Source organism: Gymnodraco acuticeps, unplaced genomic scaffold (genome assembly GCF_902827175.1).
Source record: "Gymnodraco acuticeps unplaced genomic scaffold, fGymAcu1.1, whole genome shotgun sequence".
Taxonomy (NCBI): Eukaryota; Metazoa; Chordata; class Actinopteri; order Perciformes; family Bathydraconidae; genus Gymnodraco; species Gymnodraco acuticeps.
This window is the reverse complement of record NW_022989745.1, coordinates 230,503-239,456: the sequence shown is the minus strand read 5'-3', so window position 1 is coordinate 239,456 and position 8,954 is coordinate 230,503. Positions and strand designations below refer to the sequence as shown.

At 44.4% G+C, this 8,954-nt stretch overlaps 1 long non-coding RNA gene across 1 annotated transcript; it reads right to left on the bottom strand.

Moving 5' to 3' along the window:
* Positions 1-7,895: 7,895 nt before the first annotated feature.
* Positions 7,896-8,899, bottom strand: LOC117543636. Its single transcript, XR_004568583.1, has 2 exons — positions 8,766-8,899; positions 7,896-8,124 (listed from the first exon to the last, which is right to left on the bottom strand). It is a non-coding gene; the product is annotated as an uncharacterized LOC117543636 (long non-coding RNA).
* Positions 8,900-8,954: the final 55 nt, after the last annotated feature.

The window sequence follows — 8,954 nt, the reverse complement described above, 5'->3', positions numbered from 1 at the left end:
GGTGAATAATCTCAGCAGTTCAAGTTTAGCCATTCATCACGGCGTTATTTATTATAGGCACACATCTCAAGAGGCTTGAGGACAGAGAGAGAAGGGGCGTGACTTCCAACGGTCTTATACCCCAGGTAGTGACATCACAATCATGTGGTACAGCCCTAACCAATGAACACAGTTAGTAGTCGCAGCTACTTACATAAACAATATATGGTACACAGTAGGGGTGTAACGGTACACGTACCCGTACCGAAATTATTCGGTACGGGCCCTTCGGTTCGGTACAGGTGTGTACCGAAGTGTACCGAACGAATATAACGTTGAACGTAAAAAATTGAAAACGTGAACAACTTCTTGGAAGTAATCTCAGGTGCTGCGTCGCAGCATTCAGAGTAATTTGCTCACATTGGGTTCAACGCGTCATAGAGCGAGCAAGTCATTTCATTGGATGAGAGGCATACTATAAGAGCTGGTCAGAGGGATGCGTTCAAATGTAGTCAGTAATTTGAGGAACTGTCGAAAATTAATGGCGAACGCAGATAAAGTTGAGCTCGAAAATCCTCCAGCATCATTGAAGTCTCCGGTTTGGGAACATTTTGGTTTCGCAGTTACGTACAAGGATGACGGACAAAGACAGGTGGACCGAACCAAAGCTGTTTGTCGGCATTGTTCAACTAAAATTGGTTACGCGGCTGGCAATACATCAAACTTGCACACTCTTGAAAAGGCATCACCCGAACGTGAATATCACCGGTACCAAAAGAAAAAAGACTGAAGTGCAAACCCAACTCCCACTAGCATTTAAGCCTCCAACACTCGCAGAGAGTTCAGACCGAGCCAAAGCTATTACAAACACCAAATATCCTTATGTTGCCATGTTAGCAAAGCGCTACCTGGCTGTATCTGCTACCTCTGTCCCTAGAGAGAGGGTGTTCTCCACAGCAGGAGACATTGTTAGTGCCAGCAGATCTGCCCTTTCAGCAAGCAATGTGGACAAGTTCATCTTTCTTTAAACAACATGAAAATACAATGACAAGCAAGTCCTAATGTCAAACTGGCTGCTTAGGTGCTAGTACAGTAGGCTACAGTTCAAATACAGATTATTTCAGTTCATCGAAATGCTGCACCTTAATGTTTATTTTATTATATGTTGTATTTATTTGAGTGAATACATTATTCACAGTTTAATAATAATAAATATATATATATATGTTTTTGTTTTGTGAAAAAAAATTATGCTGTACCGAAAACGTACCGAACCGAACCGTGACCAAAAAACCGAGGTACGTACCGAACCGAAATGTTTGTGAACCGTTACACCCCTAGTACACAGTAATACATGGAGTCATACACTATACATTTCTGTATGTTATATCTCAACACTCCCACTTATGAATGATGTGCTTACCGTTTACCTGTTCATATCTAATCAACAAAACAAAAACATGGTACAAATGATTTAAATGTGGGCTTCTTCCACACATTTTACACACCAAACATGATCCCTTCAAATGTCCTCAGCTTCAGTTTGGATACAGGCTTGGTCATCACATCTGCAACCATTTCGTCTGTCGGACAATAAACCAGTGTCATCTTTCCCTGCCTTATGGTGGACCTAATGAAGTGGTACTTAATATCCACGTGTTTACACCTTTGTCTACACACAGGATTTTTAGCAAGGGCTATTGTCCCCTGATTGTCCTCGTTTACAACTGTTTTCTTATACACGTATGTGTCTATCCCTTCCAGTAGCTGCTCCAAGTAAATACACTCCTGTATTGTTAGAGCTAGAGCCATATACTCAGCTTCACATGTGGAAAGCGCTACTGTAGGCTGTTTCTTGGTTTTCCAAGAGACTAGTGAGCTGTCCTTACTCATGTCATACTGCGTCTATCTGTTTTATCTGCAGCCCAATCAGCGTCACTATAAGCCTGTACTGTAGGCCTAGTTTCTCGCTACTCTTTCTGAAACAAAGCTGTTTGTCTGCAGTACCCCTGAGATAACGCAAAACGTGTTTTACTGTAACCCAATGTTCATCTGTCGGTTCAGCAAAATATTGTGATAACTTGCTTACCACGAAACATAGGTCTGGAAGTGTACATGTAGTCAAATAAATTAGGCTGCCAACAGCCTCTCTGTATTTCTTCACATCCACCATTTTAGGTGCATCTTCAGTGTAATCTAACTTTTGGTCACAAGGTGTCTCCCTTACCCTACACTCCTGCATGTCAAAACGTTCCAGTATCTTTTCCACGCATCTCTTTTGTGATACTTTCACACAGCCGTCAGACTGACTGAAATCCATGCCCAGAAAATGATTTAATCTCCCTAAATCCTTCATTGTAAATTTTGTGGAAAGCATGTTTTTCACTTTCTCTAAAATCTTGGTGTTGCTGGCTGCGATGATAAGATCATCGACCCAGATAGCAATTATTACTTTCCCCTCTTTAGACTCCTTGGAGTACACGCAGTGGTCTGCCGGGTTCTGTGTAAAATTGTCATCTGTTAAGCATTCATGCAACATCGTATTCCAATTTCGCCCTGACTGCTTCAGGCCGTAAATTGACTTCTCTAGCTTACACACTAGCTTTTCTCCCTCTTTTACATAACCCTCAGGTTGATCCATGTAAATGTCGTGATCGATGGGTGCATGGAGGTAGGCCGTCTTTACATCCATCTGGTGTCAAATCAAATCCTCTTGGGCTGCCTTCTGCATTAATACACGTACACTTGTCAGGTTGGCTGTAGGTGAGAACGTCTCCCCGTAATCTATCCCCGCCCTCTGACTGTATCCTTCGCTACGAACCTAGCTTTGTACTTGTCGTGTCCGTCAACGTCTCCCTTAACTGAATAGACCCATTTACCTCCCACTGTTTTCCTGCCCTCAGGCAATTTTGTCAGGGTAAAAGTCTGATTGTCTTCTAGAGACTTAATTTCCTCATCCATCGCTTTTCCCCAGTTTTCTGACTCGGTCGATGTCATGGCCTCTTTAAAGGTCAGAGGTACACCGCAAACTGCTCTGTAACAATAATCTATACTAGTGAGTGTTTTATCCTCTTCATCACTATCTTCCTGAGTATAATCTCTCAAGTACTCTGGGGGTTTGCGCTCCCTACTGGGATATCTCCCACCCTAGGGTGCTGTTCGCCATCATCCTCTGGTGCTGACTGTGGAGCGTTAGTTTGTACATCTTTGCTCAGTACACTAGGCTGTGGGGCCTTTACTCCCTCTTCACAGTCTTCCTTCCGAATCCTGTTCTAACCACTGTGTCTGAGTCTCGCTATCACAAGTTGTGCTGGTGATAAACTTTACTAGTCTGTGCTTCTGAACCTTCTCTTTGTCGGGGTAGTAAACTAGATAGGCGGGGCTTCCCTTGTCATGCCCTACAAAACGTCCTTTCTCACACCTAGTATCTAATTTCCCCCTGTCCTGCTGGTACGCATAGCACACTGCTCCAAACGTATGCATCCTAGCTAAGTTACACTTTTTCCCTGTCAGTGCTGAATATGGCGTAGTGCCTGTGTGCTTATTAAAACACCGGTTTCTGGTATTTGCTGCTTCCTGAATGGCATAGTGCCACAGGTTTTTAGGCAGATCACTGTCAATAAGCATACATCTGGCCATTTCAAAAAGAGTGCGCCCTTCTCTTTCAGCTGTGCCGTTTTGATGTGGGGAATAAGGACAAGACGTCTCATGTCTGATCTTGTTCTTTCTCAATAGTGTCTGAAACTCCTTACTAGTGAACTCAGTCCCATTATCTGATCTAATGCATTTCACAGTCCCATAGGGAGCTACATCTGCCAGATACTTCTCAGTGGCTTGAACTGCATCACTCTTCGCTTTCAGGAAATAAACAAACACTGCCCCTGTACACACATCTGTAAATGAGTGCATATACTTGAAGCCATTTATGGACTCGTTATTAACTGGACCAGCTAGATCAGTGTTCACCAACTCAAGTGGTGTGTTTGCTTTATCGGTCGGATCTCTGTTTCGCGTTTGGGTAAACTTTCCCTCTATGCATACTGTACAATCTTTATCAGGCTTACGCTTTCTACCCTTAATATGCATACCAACAGTTACATCCTGCAGCTTTAACACATCCTCATAATTACAGTGACCCATAATCTCATGCCACGTTTGGATATCATGGCTGACATGACACTTATCTTCAACATCACACTCTGTTTGCAAATAGTACATTTTCTTACATACATAAATGTCAAACTTGGTACCATCCGGTAACATCAGAGCATCTTAACTTCGTCGAAGAAAACCTTGGCTCCGTTAGCTGTAGCAGACTTCACGGAAAAGAGTTCTTGGGGGTACGATGGGATGTAGAGTGCGTTCCTCAGAGTCACTTTACACCGTCGTCCCTCGCTGTCTATCAGACACATCTCTACTTCTCCTCTGCTGTGCGCCACCCCGAAGGTGCGCCTCCTGTCTGCCAATTCCATGCTGTGTCTCTCCGGCTTGAAGGTGCTGTCAAAAATCTTGAATTTCTTCTTATCGTTGATGATGTGAGACGACACTCCCGTGTCCACGATCAATCCTTTTCTGTGGGTCTGTAGTTGTTGTCTCTGTAGGCTGGTCTCTTCAGCTCGCACTTTGAGGTTGTAGCCCCCCCCCCCCGCAGCTTCTCCGGTACCACCTGGCATGCTCGCGCACCGAGCGGCATCACCGCGGTCCTTCTTTGTGCACGCTTTGTCTGTGTGCCCCTTGCTTTTACAAAAGCTACACCAGACTTTCTTTCTGCAGTCATCTTTTCGATGGCCTTTCTCTCCGCATCGCCAACATGTGCCGAGGTGTTCTCTGCCGCCATCGGGGATGAATCGTTTGGCGGGCTTTCTCTTTGTTGCTGCTTGGACCCTCAGCACCCTCTCGCTCATCTCGTCTGAGGCTGAATCTTCTGAGGCCTCGAAGTTCCTCAACTTCGCCTTGAACTGTCCCAACGTTACTTCACTGTCACCGTGTGTCACCATTAGAGTGAACGGCTTGTATTTTTCGGGTAATCCCCGCATAACCATCGCCATCATTAGTCCCTCACTCGGTGCTTCTCCCGCGCTCCTGAGTGCCGTAATGATCTGCTCAGCTCGGATAATGTACTCTGTTACCGTCTCATTATCAGCTTTCTTCAGCGCAGTCATGGTTATATACAAGGTGACGATCCTGGGTCTGCCTTTTCCAATATAGTGCTCCCTTAATATTTTGAGACTTTCTCGTAGTGATGGGTCGTTCGCGAACGATTCGTTCTTTTTGAACGAATCTTTGAAGTGAACGAGATGAACTGATTCCTCCCACAAAACGATTCGTTTGTTTGAGTCGCCGCCTTCCGCCAAAAGCTAAAGAGAAGCTGTTCGCGAACGACGAACTTAAAGAACTGGCGGAAACAGTTCAGAACTGTTTCCTACAGTGTACTGTAATCAGAGCCCTCTCACCTGAACACACACACACACACACACACACACACACACACACACACACACACACACACACACACACACACACACACACACACACACACACACACACACACACACACACACACACACACACACACACACACACACACACACACACACACACACCTCAAACTGTCCGCAATACAGAGGACGGATACCTGAACCGTAGCGTCCAGCTAGCTTAGCGATAAATACACACATCGTTGTATTCTCCTCCCCCTGTCGGCCCTAAAAGCTTCAGATGGTGGATACCTGAGCTCCATAGCGTCCCGCTAATGTGAAACACACACACACAGCGTTAGCGGGACATTCTCCTCCCCATGTCGGCACTAAAAGCTTCAGAGGGCGGATAGCTGGGCTCCGTAGCGTCCAGCTAGCTTAGCGATAAATACACAGCGTTGTATTCTCCTCCCCCTGTCGGCCCTAAAAGCTTCAGATGGCGGATACCTGAGCTCCATAGCATCCCGCTAATGTGAAACACACACACAGCGTTAGCGGGACATTCTCCTCTCCCTGTCGGCCCTAAAAGCTTCAGAGGGCGGATAGCTGGGCTCCGTAGCGTCCCACTAGCTTAGCCGCTAGCTAAAGGTAAACATATATGGGTACATATATGGGTACATACTATAGACCGATGTAGAGGATATACTTTTTTATTCACTTTGAACTCGGCCAAATGGAGTTTAATGCTTTGGGATTTAAGTTAGGCCACATAGTACGTGCATGGGTTTGAAAGTATAACGTGCTAGCCTGCTGTAATACATCGTATAGTCAGGCACAAATGTATGAGAGATTTAACAATGGCCAATTATATTTCTTAAATAATATGTAGCCTATTCCCAGAGCATAATTCATGGGGCAACAAGGTGACGTGTAAAATGTGTTTTAATATCATAAATGTTACGCCAGCAAACTTCTTGTACGGACTTCGGCAGTAGTGAAGACTCACTGAACGAATTAAGTACAAAGACGAATCGTTCGCGAACGTGCAAATCACCAGAAGTCGTTCGCGAACCGGTGAACGAATCAGTGAACGAATCTTTCAAGTGAACTGAATCAAAATATTTGTGTCCCCGAAGGGAATCGGAATTCCCATCACTACTTTCTCGGCCCTTGTCCTTCGTGTCTCTGAATATCAGGCCTAAACTGGTATTGTCAAGTAGCGGCGCTAACTCACAATAGGCGTCAGCATTGAGCTTGTCGTCTTGAGCCCTCAGTGACGCGGTCAGCTCTCCAGCGGGTGCTCGAAGGATGGTCTCCTTCAATCCCACTCCGTGCATGCAACACAGCATCCTCTCTTCCCAGAGCTCATACTCTTCTGCTTTCCCGTCAAACGTGGGCCACTTGCTCTTCCTCGTGGTTCTATTCGCCATGGCTTTTTCGTTTGAAGCTTCAGTAGCTTAGCTTAGGTCCTCGTTAGCTTAGCTTTAGCTTCCCTCGGTTCTCCCGATGCTAAACTAGCTTAACACGTGGCTAACTAGCTACTCCTATGCTAACTGTGCTAACAGGCAATCTTCTCGCCTTGTTATCGCACGTGCGCTTCGAACTGTAGAATAATTCATCGCATCTGGGCCCATAACCTGTTAGCAGATTTAGACTTAAACCTTTTGTCTCCTGCAGCAGAAAGGTGAATAATCTCAGCAGTTCAAGTTTAACTATTCATCACGGCGTTATTTATTATAGGCACACATCTCAAGAGGCTTGAGGACAGAGAGAGAAGGGGCGTGACTTCCAACGGTCTTATACCCCAGGTAGTGAAATCACAATCATATGGTACAGCCCTAACCAATGAACACAGTTAGTAGTCGCAGCTACTTACATAAACAATATATGATACACAGTAATACATGGAGTCATACACTATACATGTCTGTATGTTATATCTCAACACTCACTATAGTATATTCCCCTCAAAGCCACAGTGCTTAGGGAGAATGTATCAATGTGATTGGTGCCAGGCCTACACATCGAAGTAGTCTCACAACATAGTATACTCCCCTCAAAGCTGTAATGCAGGAACAAGTTAATTGAGGCCTACCCTGAACAGCACAGAATGGCTCATTAGTGCTGCATGTTCCCAGGCCTACACATAGCATTCTCACTAGATAGTATATTCCCCTCAAAGCCACAGTGCTTGAGTGCCGGTCATTGTGTCACATGTCTGACGTCTGTTATGATATTTGGTCAAAGTGCCTAAAACGGAGGAGAACATTGATGAGCCTCTTAGGCTTTGTGCTCTCCTTGCAAATTCTGCCATTATTTATATTTTTAACCAAATAGAATATAGTGGAATTTTGCAGATGTATAAAATAGTGTAAAAAAACTAAAGACTGAAGAACAAGTACCTAACTTCAGTAAATGTATTTGTAAAAACTAAATTTTTAATTTTCTCAGTGTCCCTGCTGACCTGTCGTGGTCGTCAAAAAATTAAAAACACAATCTGGTGAAACGATTTTATTTAAAAGCTGAAGCTGCTCAGAGAGATGGAGGTGATCTGTTTAACAGAGAAGAAACAACAAAAAGGCTCTCATGGACAGAGTTAAAACAAATCTGCAGTTAGCTGATGTTTTAAGACCCAGCGGCCTTCTGGGAAACAGAGTCCACTCAGAGCTCAGTCGTCTCCTCCGCACAGACTCAGCAGAGCCTTCTGGTAGTCTCCTTTAGTGTGCTCCTGAAGCAAAGAACAATTATATTAATACTTTGGGACTCAAGCCTCTGCAGACCGCTTACATGCACAGAAACCTTTATAACACACTGCAGGAAAGGGAAGTCCCAGAATAGGTCCCCTTTAAAAATGTTTTGATGTTTGATTAATAACTTTCCCCAACATACTTATACAATAAGACAATATCACATCCAGTCTGTGTTCTTTACGGGAAAACTGTGTTTTAACCCCGCCGCATAACCCTTTTATTCAATTTTTTAAAACATTTTTAACCCAGACCAAACAGGGCTTTTATAAACTTGTATTGGTTTTACTACAGGAGTTTTTAAATAGGTTTTTAAACACAAAATGTTGACCCGAGAGCCCGTGCACCACGCTTGGGGTGGAAATCCCAGAATAGGTCCCTCGTTTTGACTTTCCTCAACATTATTTTGCACACATGCACAGTATCTTTTGATTCAATGGTTCTTGTCTATGTTTTTTTTTATTAAAGACCCATACTGGAGGTGATTGAACAACACACACACACACACACACACACACACACACACACACACACACACACACACACACACACACACACACACACACACACACACACACACACACACACACACACACACACACACACACACACAGATACTCACAGCGATGGTCTGGTACAGATTTCTCTTGTGCTTCTTCTTGAACTCTGAGCGGATTTTCATCAGGTCGACTTCACAGCGAGAGACCACGATCCTCGTCACCACCTTCTCCTTCGCTCCTTTACTCTGCACAAACACACACACATGCGCACACACACACACACACACACACACACACACACACACACACAC